Source organism: Bactrocera oleae, chromosome 3 (assembly GCF_042242935.1).
Source record: "Bactrocera oleae isolate idBacOlea1 chromosome 3, idBacOlea1, whole genome shotgun sequence".
NCBI lineage: Eukaryota > Metazoa > Arthropoda > Insecta > Diptera > Tephritidae > Bactrocera > Bactrocera oleae.
The window spans coordinates 84602797-84617894 of record NC_091537.1 but is presented as its reverse complement, the minus strand read 5'-3'; the positions used below and the strand labels follow the sequence as shown (position 1 = coordinate 84617894).

Sequence of the window (15098 nt, the reverse complement as noted above, 5' to 3'; positions counted from 1 at the left end):
ATTTTTTTTTTTTGCAAAAATTCCAAAATGATTACTACAGCAATTTTCTCAACATTTGGTTCATTGTAAAGCATTTTCATTGCTCACTCAAGTCGCAGCAACATGTTGCCAACAACTTGTTTGTACCCAATTCAACACGAACTCACTCAATGTATGTATTGTGGCTGTGGCTTCATTCAGCTCAAAACCAAGCAACCTTTAAGGTTTTCCAATAACAACATACTCAAACCTCAAACCACTCATCGCGGTTAGCGCTTCGTCAAACCGGCTTGCTTCGTGCAAGTGTGGTGAGTTTCCACTCGTATGCACTCAATTGCGTGTGTACAGCATTTGGCTTTGCTTAGCATTGGCATTTGAGCCTAAACAACGGTTAGTTTCGTAGAAACCGTTGTTAAGTATAGTTTGATTTTGGGGGAAAAGTTCCGTAGCTCGCGTTTGCGTACGCTGACTATAATACATATATTAAATATTATATTTTTTTAAAGCAGTTCATATTCGAAATATTGGTGTGTGAATGAATACATATGTTTATATGTAAAAATAATAATATTATATTAAAAATTGTAAAACAAAAGCGTTTCCAGTTGAAATGTTTCAGGCGGCTGCCGATAAGTGTGCCCCTTTTCCTAAATTTTGTATTATGTGTACAAAAGTTGAAAATGTAAGAGAATTTATAGAACGCCAGCATTTATTCGGTTGTAAGAGAAATAAACAAATAAATTGCTGACACCAATACTCCAATATGCATTGTCACCCATTCACATACCGTTACACATGCACACAAACAAATATATGCATGCGTGCGTCAGACGCTTCCACCTGCCTTTTAGCCGCTCGCTGAGTGCTACTTGGCGTCTCAAGCTGTTACGTCTGGCCATGCTGTGCACTGTGTCTCTTCTTCTAACAAGTTTATTTTTTGTCTGCATTCTACTTGCCACGTGAACACCCACTTCAAACCAAAATAGTGCACATTGCTACACCGACCGTTAGTCTATTTTCGGTTTTGTTTTGCTCGTAATTTTTGTTGTTATTTGTTGTGGTCCATTTCATAAACACACGCAGCCATGTGGCATACCATTGCGGACTAACTCGCAGCTGTCTCGTTGCAAGGCTAAATAATGAGCAACAACAATAAGAAAATAACAAAATTTGCGTCGTCGCTGCAATAATGCCGACACAAAGTCTAGAGTTACGTGGCGGGCGTGCTCGAGTGTTATGGTGTGTGTGTGTTGTTGTTGCTGTGTGCACGGGAAGTGAAAGCCGGAAAACGGAAGTGCAGTGAAAGTGTATTTTATCCGCTTGCAAAAATAAGTTAATGTGCACCCCTTCTAGTATTTAAATAAAAAAAATCACAAGCAACAACAACACCACCAACGTGTTACATTCCATTTTCATCTACTAATTTTTATCATCTACTTTATCTAGTGCTCGTTGCTAAAAGTTCGTTGCTAAAAGTGCAATAAAACGTGAAGTAGGAAAGAAATCAAGAAAAGAAAGTGGAAACCGTGCAAAATTTTTACAAAAGCGGAATTATTTTGTCCTCCTCTTAAACAATGCAGCAACAAAAAGTTTCAAGTAAGTAAGCCTTCGCCAGCCATAAGACTGGAAATGTATGCAAAGTTATAAGCATAAAAATTAAAACTTAGCTTTAACGCAAAAAATCACGGCACACAGAAAGCTCACTGGTTAAAACAAAACAGGTCGCAATTTCCTAGCAGAATTACAAAGTAAAAGTAACGGAAAAACACACGTTACTCTTTTTTCACGCTGTGCAAGCGTCATAAAGTAGTAAATGGATTAACTCAAAATTGTCGCTTTTTCGTAATAATCTTGGATATACGTTTAATCTTCAACAACCCTCAGAAATGTAAGTGTGAATTTAAATGAAAAGTCGATTATATATGGTAGTATAAATTGTATAATTTATGAATTCTTCAATAGATATTCAGCGATTTTTAGCATTTCAATCAAAATGTTTTCATACTTACTATTCTATATGCAAGTTGAGGCTCGGTTTTGAATAAAACTCTTTTGAAATTGCAGTGAGTATACATAAGGACAAAGCTCGAAATATTTACAAGAAGAGCATAGATAAGTAGTTTTCTTGGATAAAAAAGAGAGAACCTCATAAACAGCATGTTGAAAGTACCCTTATATAAATCTTTCTCATAACTTATGTTCATTCTTCGTCAGTAAATGTACGAATTTACCCTTTATTTCAATACCATTTATAGATGACTTCGAAATAACCTAGTGACTGTATTTAAACCGCAAACTACACTAGCTAACAGAAGTCAGTTAAACTAGTGCAATACATCCACATTTGTTATTTACCAAACGTACTTACTAATTGAAAATAATTGAAAAAAAAAATTGATTTTCTGCTGGTTGCGCTTATTCCAGAATATAGTCGAAATGTTTAACTAATAATAAATATTGATTAACTCGTTAGAGTTTTCTTGACGCAATAATCTTAAGCATGAAGTGCTCCGCGCTTACTGAGACATCTTACTCGTTTGCTGAATTAGTCTACACTACATGTCATTTCCTGTTGTTACTTTTTCCACTCATACAATTTTTCATGAAATCTTAATGTAGAATAATTCAAAATAAAAATGATATCATATACGAGCATATATATATATATCAACAACGATAGGATCTTTCAAGAGCTGCCTTAATTAATTTTTTCCTCATAATGATCTTATAGAAAATCGAATCAAATTTTAATATATATTTATATTTATATTTAATATATATTTTTTAGTAAAAAAATTTAGTTATTAAAGCTTTTCCTATATATTTTCAGCAATTTAACAAATTTTACTGAATTCTTAGCAATGGTGTTTGACCTGCTAACGATTTAATTAACCGTTTGAATATATCTTCCTGCCTTTTTGTTAACCACCATAGCCCTTTGCAAACATTCCTATTTCGACTAAAATGCAACCATTGCCTTTGTTTACTATAACGCTAAAGTTAACATTTTTTCATCCTGACGGATAACATCAATTGTTATATCTTCCTGATCTGCCAGTTGACTGCAGTAACATATACATTGATACAAATATACCCAACAATGCTCCGGTCGATGCCAAATTTAAAACTCCTCATGGGGGAATGACCTACTGCAATTTACCGCTAACAGTGGCAAAGACAAGTAACAACGGCCGACTGACTGCCAACAACCACCAAACGATGTCAACAATGCACTCCTATGCAACAACTCCAATGCCAAATCTCAACGGCAATACAAATGTAATACGAAAATTTATTTGAAAAAGTTTATGATATGGAAAACATGATAGAGAAAGAAACCGAACGATTTGTATGTAATAATAAAATTTCATTTTCGAGATATTATGTTGTTGAAAAAATTATATGCAAAAAACCAGTTTGCATAAATATTTTTATATGAAAAGCTCATCATAAATGTCTTTCAGCTGTTTCGAGTTGCTTAAGTGCTTGACGAAGCTTCGATGCACTGTCTAGGCATATTCTTAACATACACGCAGAAATACCCATTATTTTCTATAGCCGGCTTATAACTTGAAAAGTTTTCTATGTGTAGGACAATACTAGGTTATTTTATTAAATAGTTATTTTTTTAGAATTTTGGCTTTTGAAGTTTAATTTTTAGTTTAGTTTCATTTGAAGTGTCTGTTTGAAATTTTTATGTACTAATTAGAATTATTCGAAAAAAATAACAGGTATTTTTTTATTTTTCATCGGGCATAACATATCGGTTCGGTTAAATTCGATACAGAAGCGTCTTATCTGCAACTAGTTCGTAACTACTTCCATTGCATAGCTGACACTACGCTTGGATACTAAGAACCTCATATTGAGCAATACATTTACTATTGCATGTAAAGTCATTTTTTTTTTGTTAAAATGGATGTATGTTTTTTGGTACATACACAGTTTTTCGCATTGCACCGTGCAGTTTCACGTGAACTTTTGTTTTCTTTCCTCGTATCCCTGCCTTTTGTTTTTATTATACACTGAACAGGGAATATTAAGTTTACCACGAAGTTTGTAACACCCAGTAGGAAACGTAAGAGGCCCTATAAAATATATACATATATGATCAGCATGATAAGCTGAGTTGATTTAGGCATGTCCGTCCGTCTGTTCGTCTGTCTGTATATATAAAAATAGTCCCTCAGTTTTTAAGCTATCGACCTAAAATTTTGCACCTGTCCTTTTCTCACTAAGAAGCTGCTCATTTGTCGGAACGACCGATAGCAGACCACTATATCATATTGCTGCCATATTAACTGAACGATCGGAATAAAATGCTTTTTCATTTGACGGAATATGTTTACAAAATTAAGCATGACTTGTCTAAGGCAGCAATGTAATCTTTGGAGAAATTGTTCAGATCAGATCACTATAGCATATAGCTGCCATACAAATTAAACGATCGGTTTCAAGTTCTTGTAAAGAACCTTTGTATTTGTGAAGGGTATTATAGCTGCGGTGCAACCGAAGTTAACGTATTTTCTTTTTCTCCTTATTTTAGTTTCCCATTTGCCACTGACTTGTCTTTCGCGGTTTTATTTGTTTTATTTATTTAGAAGTTCTGAAATGTGGGAAAGTTTTCGCCACGGAAAAACGTATTAAAACTAGTCGCTTCGGTTTGTTGTAGCACTTCAAAGTTCGTTTTCCGCTGAGGTGTGCACAGCAACGCACAGTTTCTGGCTACTTCTTAGTGTTTATATAATTGTGGTTGGATCGATTTTTCAGATTGGTGAGAAGCAAATGAAATTGTACTCGAATAGAAATAAGAGAACTTCCGTGGTTCAATTAGAATGCAATGAACTGGATTAAAGTGGAATTGAGGAGAAGCAATTTGAACAATTTTTACGATGCTTGTGGCAAGTAAATCTTATATTGTAATCCTTTTATAGTTTTTGAATTATATTAGATCTAGTCTTTTTGTAGATACTTAGATTCTAATTACGTGTACTAGTTATTTATTAGAAACTAGAGTATTCCTGTTGAAGTTTGCCGAAAGGTCGAAAGCGCTTTAAGCTGAATACATTTGCCTTTTCTTGTTTTTAAGAGTAAAACTTTATTTCAAATCTTTTGTAGGTGTCAGTCTTATACAATTGAATATAAATTATCTTTTACAGTTGTATAGTCTTTGGTATAGAATTTTTGAAAGGCCACTACGTATAAAATCTATTTTCTGTCTTATTTGACAAAAGTTTGAATTGATTAATTGAAAAAGAAATATACTCTAGAAGAATAACATCTGCATAACGATCAAAAGGTATAAGATAGACAATGAAAGCTTAGTAGAAAGAGACGACCGTGAGTTTTGAGCTTCAAAATCAATTACTACAGACGTGCGTTAGCTAACAGTGGTCTCTGTGAAGGCTAGAGATACGATATTGCAGGTGAATCCATTATACAGAAAAACTTCTGATATAAATCCGAAACTCGTGTAAGTACTACTCAATGCTATATAATTACTGCTTAAGAAGACATTGAGAGTTTCAAAATTAATTTTTTAATAAAAAAACAGGATAATAGAGTCTTGTAGAGAGCATTCTTCAAGTGAAGCGAAAATATCTTGTATAATTTATAGCTTTTAAAACCTCTGCTCGTTCCTACAGCTAAATCTTTTAGGAAAGTCTGCATCACGCTTTTGCTTTTTCGCATCTTTATTATATTATATTTGTATAACATTCATCTTATAAAGTAGCTGTGGCAACAGTGTGCAACACATCCTCTGGCTATATCACTGCAGCATGTCAGAAACTCCATTTGAAGATTTATTTCAAGCTCAAGGATAAAGTTGCAGCAAATTCACTTTTGCACACAAGCAGAAACTATTTTTACACATACATAAGCTCTTTTATGTTTATAGAGAAGTATGTTTGTATGGCGGACATGCCTGTCTCCTTACAAGCCACTCGTGCGAAAGCAAACTGGGTCATAGCTGCTAACTTTTACCTGTTTTAATTTTATACTATTTTATCGTTCTGTAACATCTTCTAGCTGCTGCAGCTGCTATAGTTGCTGCTAATGTTTTTACTATGTCGGTTTCTTGCCACATGTCGCCGCCAGAGACAGTTTGTACATTTCATTCTTTCAGTTTCTTTTGCTTGCTTGTACACGACTGCAATGACAAATAGCACTTTTTCACGCTGCAATTTCATTGCCAATTTTTCTTAGACGAAATATGTATTTGTATAAGTGAGTCCGTGTGATTTTACTGCACCTTCAGTATAATTCCATATGTCTGCGTTTCGATTTCAATGCTATTTTATGCGTGTTGACTGCCAGTCTGCAGAACACAGTGTTGTAAAATTCTGCACTAATTTGGTGTTGCTTTTGTTGTTATCCGCTGTCTTTGTTGCCTAATTAATTTCACGACATTTTGCTTGTGAGCACATTGTTGAGTTTTTCTCTTTCTCTTTCCTTACTACTATCGCATAAACTTCAGCTTACTTGCAGCTATACACCCACACACACGCATTGATACATACATACATACATACGTTAACTTGTCAATAGTTGAGCTGCCTGGCTGCAGTGTGGAAATAATTTAAAGGCGATTACTTCAATATAAGCATATACCTATAATAATACTATTAATATACATACATATATCTATATTTCTTTTTCGACATACATTTGTATTTGTAGCACACACAATAATTCAAAACTTTCAAAATAATTTTTTTTTTGCTTAGCCTGAGAGTAAAATTTGTAGATTATAAAAACAGAAAAATTTTGTAAAAAAAATTTTTTTTTAACATCTAGAGGCGCCTACTTACTCTTAAAGTAAATTTCGAGTTAAAAATTTTTTTGGGTCAATTAAAAGTTATCAACTTAAAAAAAAATTTTGTGGTTGTCATTGGAGTTTTTAAAAAATTCTTTAACGACAACATGCTTTCCTTAAGCGTTGTTAAAATAAATTTTGAGTCACATCCGTCAAATTCGGAAATTTTTATATAAATGTGAAGAGTTGAAACCAAAAAAAAATTTTCCCGTTCCACCCTAATATATTATATATACAAACAAAAGTGTATGTAATGTGACATATGACTTAAAATAAATATGATATTTCGCTAATTGATAGAATAATGTTTCTATATTCAAACCGATTTTCACTACTGATAGACTTTCTTATCGTGTAAGTTTCGTATTCACCCCGTAAGACAAGCTTCGACCAGCTGCAGTGGAGACCTTTTTTAATGCTCTTTTTACTTATCGCTTAGTTGAATGGACTGCAGTACAGATGCAGTATGAGCTATGTAATCAGGAGGACATAGAAACACTACATATTAGCAGAAGTGTGCAACCTCCTCAGGAATCCCATATTTCTGTAAGGCAAATATATGTCATGATACATTAATAGTGATAAAAATTTTTTTTTTTTGCTCCAATTGCGAATTACAAGTACTTATGTTAATAGTGTCTTACTTGAGTCCCCTTATACCGCAAGTAGTTATGTGTTAACACATGAACTCAATTAATCAATTGATGTAGCTACTACTAGCTTTGCTGGTTGTGAATTCTGAATTCTAGAGATTGTTACCAAATATCACTAACCCTTTCTAGGCAATGGTTTTATTAAAAGTTTGTATATGCTTTACAGGTTCGTTGGATAGTTTCTGCGCTCAAAATGAAAAAATACTGTTTTTGGTACGAAATATATTTTTTTATTCTATATAATCTCCCTTAACTTTAACACACTTATTGCAATGACCCTCCAATAATTTTATGCCATTCCTATAATGACTTTCTGGAAGCTCTGCAAAACACCCCTCTACGGCTGTAAAAGCTACTTCATGCGATAAAAAACGCGTTCCACGAATGAATTATTTCAGGTTTCTGAAGAGGTAGTAGTCGCTGGGTGCCAAATCTGGGGAATATGGTGTGTGCTTTAGCACAAGTACTTTAATTTGTTGAATTTTGCATTGTATTGATGAAAAATTAAATTTTTGTGCTGCAAACCAGTCTCATCTCACGAATTTTTTCATCCAGCTCATACAAAGACTGCAATAATATACAGAGTTTTTTAGTCAAACTAACAACATTATGAACTTGCTCAATGATTTCTGGTGTGGTTGCGGATTTTAAAGTGAGAACTCCTTGTACACTTCTAATAATTGTTCATAAATTTCCTTTACTTTTAAACCTTTCAAAACAAAGAATCTAATCACTGCGCGATATTCAATATTTCCGAAATAAAAAAAATGATTTGACGTGTCAAATGGCTTGTAAACAAAGAATTAATTGGCAGAATGACTTGTCACTTTGTTTTCACGACAAATGCACCACCCTGAAAAAAAAAATGTAGAGCTAGTAAGTCTGTTTCTTGAATCGACTTTTCCACCAACCTCTTCAAAAATATTTTACCATGCTCTGAGATATCAGTTCATGTGGCTGGCAGTTTTATACTCTAACCTAACAGTATGTTATAAGTAAATTAATTATTTTTAACTGAGTTTCAAGTCGTTTATAAATTTGGCTGCGATAGTGTGTTCTTTCCAGATTTGGCATTTCTTAATATTAACCGTTTGTTTTGCTAATATAATCTATCTTTATAATTACATTAGCTCAAAACTAACCTCACAAATAAATATTTTTTTAATTGTAATTTTAGCAAATTTTTGCTAGAATTAATTGTTCAGATGATTTTCGACTGTCTGCCAGAAAATTTTGCACTCAGCTATAAATGCATACATACATATGTACATACATATTCGGTGAGTGACAATATGGCACATAATAATTCGGTGTACACAATTGAAAGACTGCGAGTTAGCGCTGCGACGTCGGCTGTTCATCAATCTTCATTACGTAAACCGCGTTTTTAACGCAGAGTTGCCATTCACCTCGTTTGCATTTTTCATTGCATGTCGCAAATTTTCTAATCTGCTGCCGGCACAATTTACTTGCTTTTGTGGTTAATTCATTATTGTACTTGTTATTGTTGTTGTTGATTAGTTCAGTATACTGTCAAGCAATCGCGCAGTTGATGTGCTGTAACAACTGCAGTAGCAATAACAAACTGCATTTAAAAAATAAGACGTCTGCAATAATTTAATTAAATCACCGTTGATATTCATTCTGTTTTGCAATTTCATTTTGTGGATGCGTATGTTGTTATTGCGTTTGTGTCTGTTAATGTAAGCGCATTGTCGCCCATTGCAACTGAGTTACATTTAATTATAATCTTTGAGGCATTTGGTTAGTGGGCGTGCACCAATTAATCGCTCGCTTCGGTTGATTGTGCGTTCGCTTGTTCGCTGATTGGCTGCAGTCAGCGCCAAAATCACCACGAAGAATGTTTCTGCACGTCATTATCTGGATTCCGCTGTGCATAATTTGTGGGGTTAATTAGTTAATTAATTACGCCGTAAATGACGCGACGTGTGAGGTCTTTGCGGTTAATCAACATTTGCCTCGGAATCTATACACATATTTACATATATGAGTGTAGGAATATATGAAAACTGCGCGCACAAACCGAATCGATAAGAGCATGAAATCACGGCTATGGAATCGTTTAAAATAATGCAGAAATTTTTTGGGGTTTAATAATAACCCAACTATTACCCTCCTCCCGCCCAACCGAGTTTTAAGTATTGAGATCTAAAACTGCTCAGCTACAGAAACAAAAATTTCAACAGCTAAGATCTAAAGTTACAATATAATAAATTGTTACATTTTCATTTATTAAGAGAAAACAATAAAGTCTTTTTAATTTTGAAAAGTGAGTCAGAGAAGTCAAATGTGCTGGAATGAGAATTAAAATCATGACATATACGGCGCGTTTAGTTCAAAATTTGATCTACAGGATTTTAGCAGTAAAGGTCTAAACTGCCTCGAAAGGCGAACCGGGATATTAAATTTAATTTCAGACAGGAGAAAAGAACTGCAAACAGTTCCATTCAAAAGTTTCACTAAGAATGTTATGCCAAGTATTTCCCTACGACTAGAAAGTGTAGGTAGATTAATAAGTTTTAAACGACTAGTGTATGGAGGTAGACTTACCCTAGCATCCCATCGGAAATGCGCTAAGGCGAAAAGTAAAAATTGTTTTTGAACCGACTCTAACTTGTCAGAATGGATTTGGTAGCTAGGGTTCCATACCACAGAGCCATATTCCAATATAGGTCTAACCAATGTTGTATAAAGTGTTTTAGTCACATATTCACAACCCAAATTTCAGAGTGGCACAGAGCTTTCAGTGAAGTGCGTGAAATCAACGAAAGCTTGCCTCAGGCGAGTCGTTTATCCACCTCTTATAATCATATTGGCTTAGGAGCTTATTTTGAAGGCGATAATAAAGACTGGTAGTAAAATACGTTGTTGGTTTTTTTTGTCTATCTGGGTCAAATTTGATGTGATTGTATATTATAAATGTATATAGAAAAGTTATGAACCGATTTCGATTTTTAGATGAGAAATGCCATAGAAGTACTATTTCTGCTAAATTTTGTTTCGGCTTTCTGGCTGATGGTTGACTTATCTATTGTAAATCTACGTAATGTAATGGAATGTTGAATAATGTAATTTCTTGGTTCAGTTTTTATTTTCTTCAGAGGCCTCTCACAAGTAGTATTGGTATTTTGTTAAAAAAATTAATCATTCTAAATTTGCTTGAAAAATTGTGAAACACTGTATTTGGGTCTTGCGTATCGTAAGCATTAAACTAGAGTCTTCAATATAATTCAATGTTTACTGCTGTTTTGAAAATAAGTGTTTTCAGAGCATAAAATTTATAATATCTTCTTCTATGTCGTCTTATAACTGTACAATACAAAAACAAATAAATCTGTTGCAAACACAAATTTAATAAAAAGTGCATTAGCAAATTGCTTTTCCATGTTGCTTTTCATTTTTAATATTTAATTAAAACAATTTCGCAAACAATCTGCCAAGCCATTCACCTCTTTTACAGCTTACGATGAGTATAATCATACAAAAGTACTTACATGCAAGTATATATTTTATTAGCTGCTGCCTTTTGTAGTACTGTTTTCATTTGTTAATGTGTAATATTGCGTTTAATGGAGTACTGTACTGCTATATCTGAAAGTTTAAAAAGAGGAGGGAGTTGATTTTGCTTTCCTTAACTTTTCATTTACGAGCAGAAATGACACCGGAAACGTTTAACTGACGTTATCCTCACACTGCAAAGTATGTGTGTAAAAGTATAAAGGATCGTGTAAACTTTTTATTCATGTTTAACACTTTCTACTTTTCATATATCCAATATGCCCAACAACAACAAAATCAACATTAACAGCAACAATAACAAACCCAAGTGACTCGTTGCCAACACGAAGTCAGAAGTGACTTTCAATTATATAAAAGAGATATATGCAAGCAAATATGCATATTTATGTATAAATATGAATACACACAAAATAATGATATAGGTATACATACATTACAGGGTTTTCCAATTAGATTAATATGATTTTTAAAAAAATAAAAAAAAATAAAATTGTGGCACTCGGGCGGTAAAGCTATTACATTGTTTAACAACTTATGCCATTACAATTGTTTATTTATTTTTCATGCAGTATTTTTTTTTTCTTTGATATTATTTCAAGTTTTTTCTTTGATATTACTATTTTCTTTTATTGAATAAATGAGCAGTTAATATTGTTTAAAATAGTTTTATTATTTTACAATAAATGCAGGTTATTCAGGAAATTTTATAATTGAAACTATAGGTTTATGGTAACTGAAATAAGAAACATAAGCTTGAGACTTGATATCCTCTAAATATCTGGAAAATAACGCGTCAATGGTGGTCCCATATTTTGTTGTGGATTCTTGTGGATCATTATTCATTTTCAAATTATTTTTTTTAGAAAGAAAAGTTGTCAACCGCTCTGATATTTTATCAGCGCACTTGATGTTGAAATCGCCAGCCAAGATAAGTGGAACTGTATTACCATTGATGATCCAATTGAAATACCTAATTTCAATTGTTTTGTTCAATTCAAACGAGTTACTGTTCTAAAAGTTGGGGTAGCTATTTTCCCAAATAATAGTAATATTACTAATATTATGATTAAATTATTGTAAAATTTCATTATTTGCCATTCAAAAAATTTTATATTAATTATTATTATATCTGAATTGCCCTGCTCTGTGTCTTCAATTAATTTTTTCGCGATATATGCGAAAATACGCCTACAAGTATGCAAACATTTTGCGCAAACTTTATGAGCGTGTTAGATTTATTTTCGTTACGGAATTTCTTGAATCAATATGAAGCTATGCAATAGCTTAAAAATCAACACACTAGTTTTTAAGGTAATTCAAATATTTTTTATTTAATGTGAAGCACAAACGATACAATTAAGTTCTGAATATAACATCATTCAAATGGCCTCCACGATTTCTTTTGCACGAACGAATTCGATGAACTTAATATTACTTAAAATTACTTTTTCCACTAAATCAAGTCGTATGCCATGAATAGCACGTTCAATATTGACTTCTAAAGCTTTTAGTGAATCTGGTTTTATACTTAAAACCAATGACTTCAAATAACCTCACAAGAAGTAGTCTAATGGTGTTAAATCACAACTTTTCGTTGGCCATTCAATGTCAAAATTTCTTGAAACTATCAAATCTCCAAACTTGTCACGCAATGATTCGGTTGTGACACGTGCTGTGTGGCATGTAGCCCCGTCTGGTTGGAACCAAATGTTGCCAAGATCAACTTGTTCCAATTGCGGCCATAAGAAATTGGTTTTCATCGATCTATACCGCTCTCTATTGAGAGTAACGGTGTCACCAGCTATTTTCGAAAGAAGTACGGATCGATGTTTCCACCAGACCAAAAACCACACCAACTCACAATTTAGGTGAATGTTAAGGTTGTTCATAAATAATTTGTGGATTTTTTTTGCATCAAATCGACAGTTTTGTTTATTTACCGCACCACTCAGATGAAAGTGAGCCTCAACGGAGAGGATGATTTTCTTAAAAAAATCGTTATCGTTTAAGTGGTTTCAAGGCAAACTCAGCAAATTCACGACTTTTACGGTGGTCCAATGGTTTCAGTTTTTGAGTGAGAACAATGGCTTCAGCTCTTGAGCTACGGATGCAAGCCCAAATCCTTTTTCAGAATCCACCAGGTTGTGGTTTGAGACAGTCTCAACTCTTGAGAATAAACTTTTAATTTTTTCTCTTGTGTGAAATGAGTATTAAGTTGACAAAATGTAAGAATATTTAAGTTAAATTATAAGGATATATATTTCTGCTCTACGTCGTTATAAAATTTGTTTTCTGTGAACAGATTTGCTTTCTGTTAAATTTACTTTTGTTGTCAGTTGAAAGTCAAGTGGTGTCTCGTATTACAAGCGACATTGTGTGAACATTTCTCGGATGTGTTTAGTAAAGTTCCGACCTGTGGTGGGATTGTCGGAAAGTTAAGAACACGCAGAGCTTTCATAAATTGTTAACACTTGAATATATGTATATATTGTGCTGTTGTCTCTATTGAGTTTACTTTTTGCATATACATTGGTTATTACTTTTTCATGTTTTCTTACACTTGCTTTTATTCACTTTTCTCTAACACTTTCCACACATTTACACATATAAACCCATAGATATATGCGTTACCAAAGCATTCATGCGCACAAAGCTGAAACTTTCAATTGTCCTGCTGACAGTGCGTATGAGTGACATTAAGTGTTCGCAGAAGTATTATATATGAGAACTATATGTGCTTCAGAGTGCGTGTACATAGGAGTGTGGCTTTGCGTTCATAGCACCACTGTACTTATATAGTACTTACAATTATATAACTTCATAGTAACATGCATATATCTGTTTTCTTTTATATTATGCATATAGGTATAGAAGAACATGTCTGTATGTGTATGCATCCCATTATAAGTTAGTTTATGCGTGTTACGCATTTCTGGCTCTGGGCTTTATGGTCATTAGAAACTGTTGTGCCTTGTTGATGTACACGCATCTTGCCGCAAGTCAGTTGCGTTGCGTGCAACACCGCCACCTCTTCCATCACCTCTACAGCTGCTGTAAACATAACAAACAGCGACGGTGCATACCTCTATCCATATCTATAACAAACAGCAATGTGTTCACAAATCACCACAAACGCACAGTCTGACATAATGTTGCAATTACTTACTTACTAAATCTAAGACAAAGATGAATTTTAATGTCAGTCCAAGCGTTTTTCATTTGGTTTATGCTTCTGCATCTCATTTTTAGTTGTATTATACTTTTATTTAATTTTATTTCTTTATTGTTATTTTTTGGAAATTTGCGTGTTTTCACTTCAAGGCATTTGTGAAACGTGTTAAGTACTCGACACTATGCCAATTGTCAATGTGCCAATTAGTCAACTCAATCGGATTCTATTTTAACGTTTATTTACATGGACACTTGTAGGTTTTTGCACGACATAAGGAAATGAGAGGGAGTGCTCAGAGAGATGTTAGTTAGTACAAATACTTTGGTATGCTTACTTAGAATAGTTAGCAGTACTTACTATGCATTTACTAAAGTTTTATTGACTTTGTCATTTTATGCGTTTATATCATTATGTGTTTGTGTATTGAATCGTGCATACGTAAATCTGTTGTTAATATATAGAATTGTGATTACTAATAACTATTCACTGCTTAACTGAGCTTAAGCTGTCGCGTCATGAGATGACAAACACAAATTATTTGCAACACATTTGCACGACATAAATTTATTTTATTAATTATTATATAATCTACATAATGGAGTTGATTTTAAGGTGAAGTGACTTTCAAAGGTTGCCATTTTTTTAGTTTTATTTATCAGTAAGTCTGTAAAGTAGAGAATTAAATAGGCCTGCAAAGAGATCAATTCAAAAATTGTTTCAATGGGCGTGACACAATCTATATTTCATAGAGGAAGAAGAACAAAACACAACATAACCACGTCACAGCTTTCATATATACCTATATACTTTTGGTTCTCTGTGTATAGTTCAGAGCATATAAATCAGTTAAATAGTAAGATATCTTTTTTATTTTATAAGCATGCCATCTTGTGTATAATATGGCCTGATGTCAAAAAAAAAACAAATGGAATCAGTG

The 15098-nt window shown here is 33.3% G+C and overlaps 1 protein-coding gene across 3 annotated transcripts in view; it reads left to right on the top strand.

Annotated features, from left to right (window-relative positions):
• Window positions 1–411: 411 nt before the first annotated feature.
• LOC118682292 (ADAMTS-like protein 3) overlaps window positions 412–15098 on the top strand; it is a 35147-nt gene continuing 20460 nt past the window's right edge. The window contains exons 1-2 of one of the 3 annotated variants that reach the window (XM_070107084.1): window positions 412–506; window positions 1426–1867. The gene's annotated coding sequence lies outside the window, so the exon portion shown is untranslated. Of the gene's footprint in view, window positions 507–600; window positions 662–1425; window positions 1868–15098 lie in introns of those variants that run through there. The other 2 variants (XM_070107085.1, XM_070107083.1) reach the window with 2 other exon arrangements.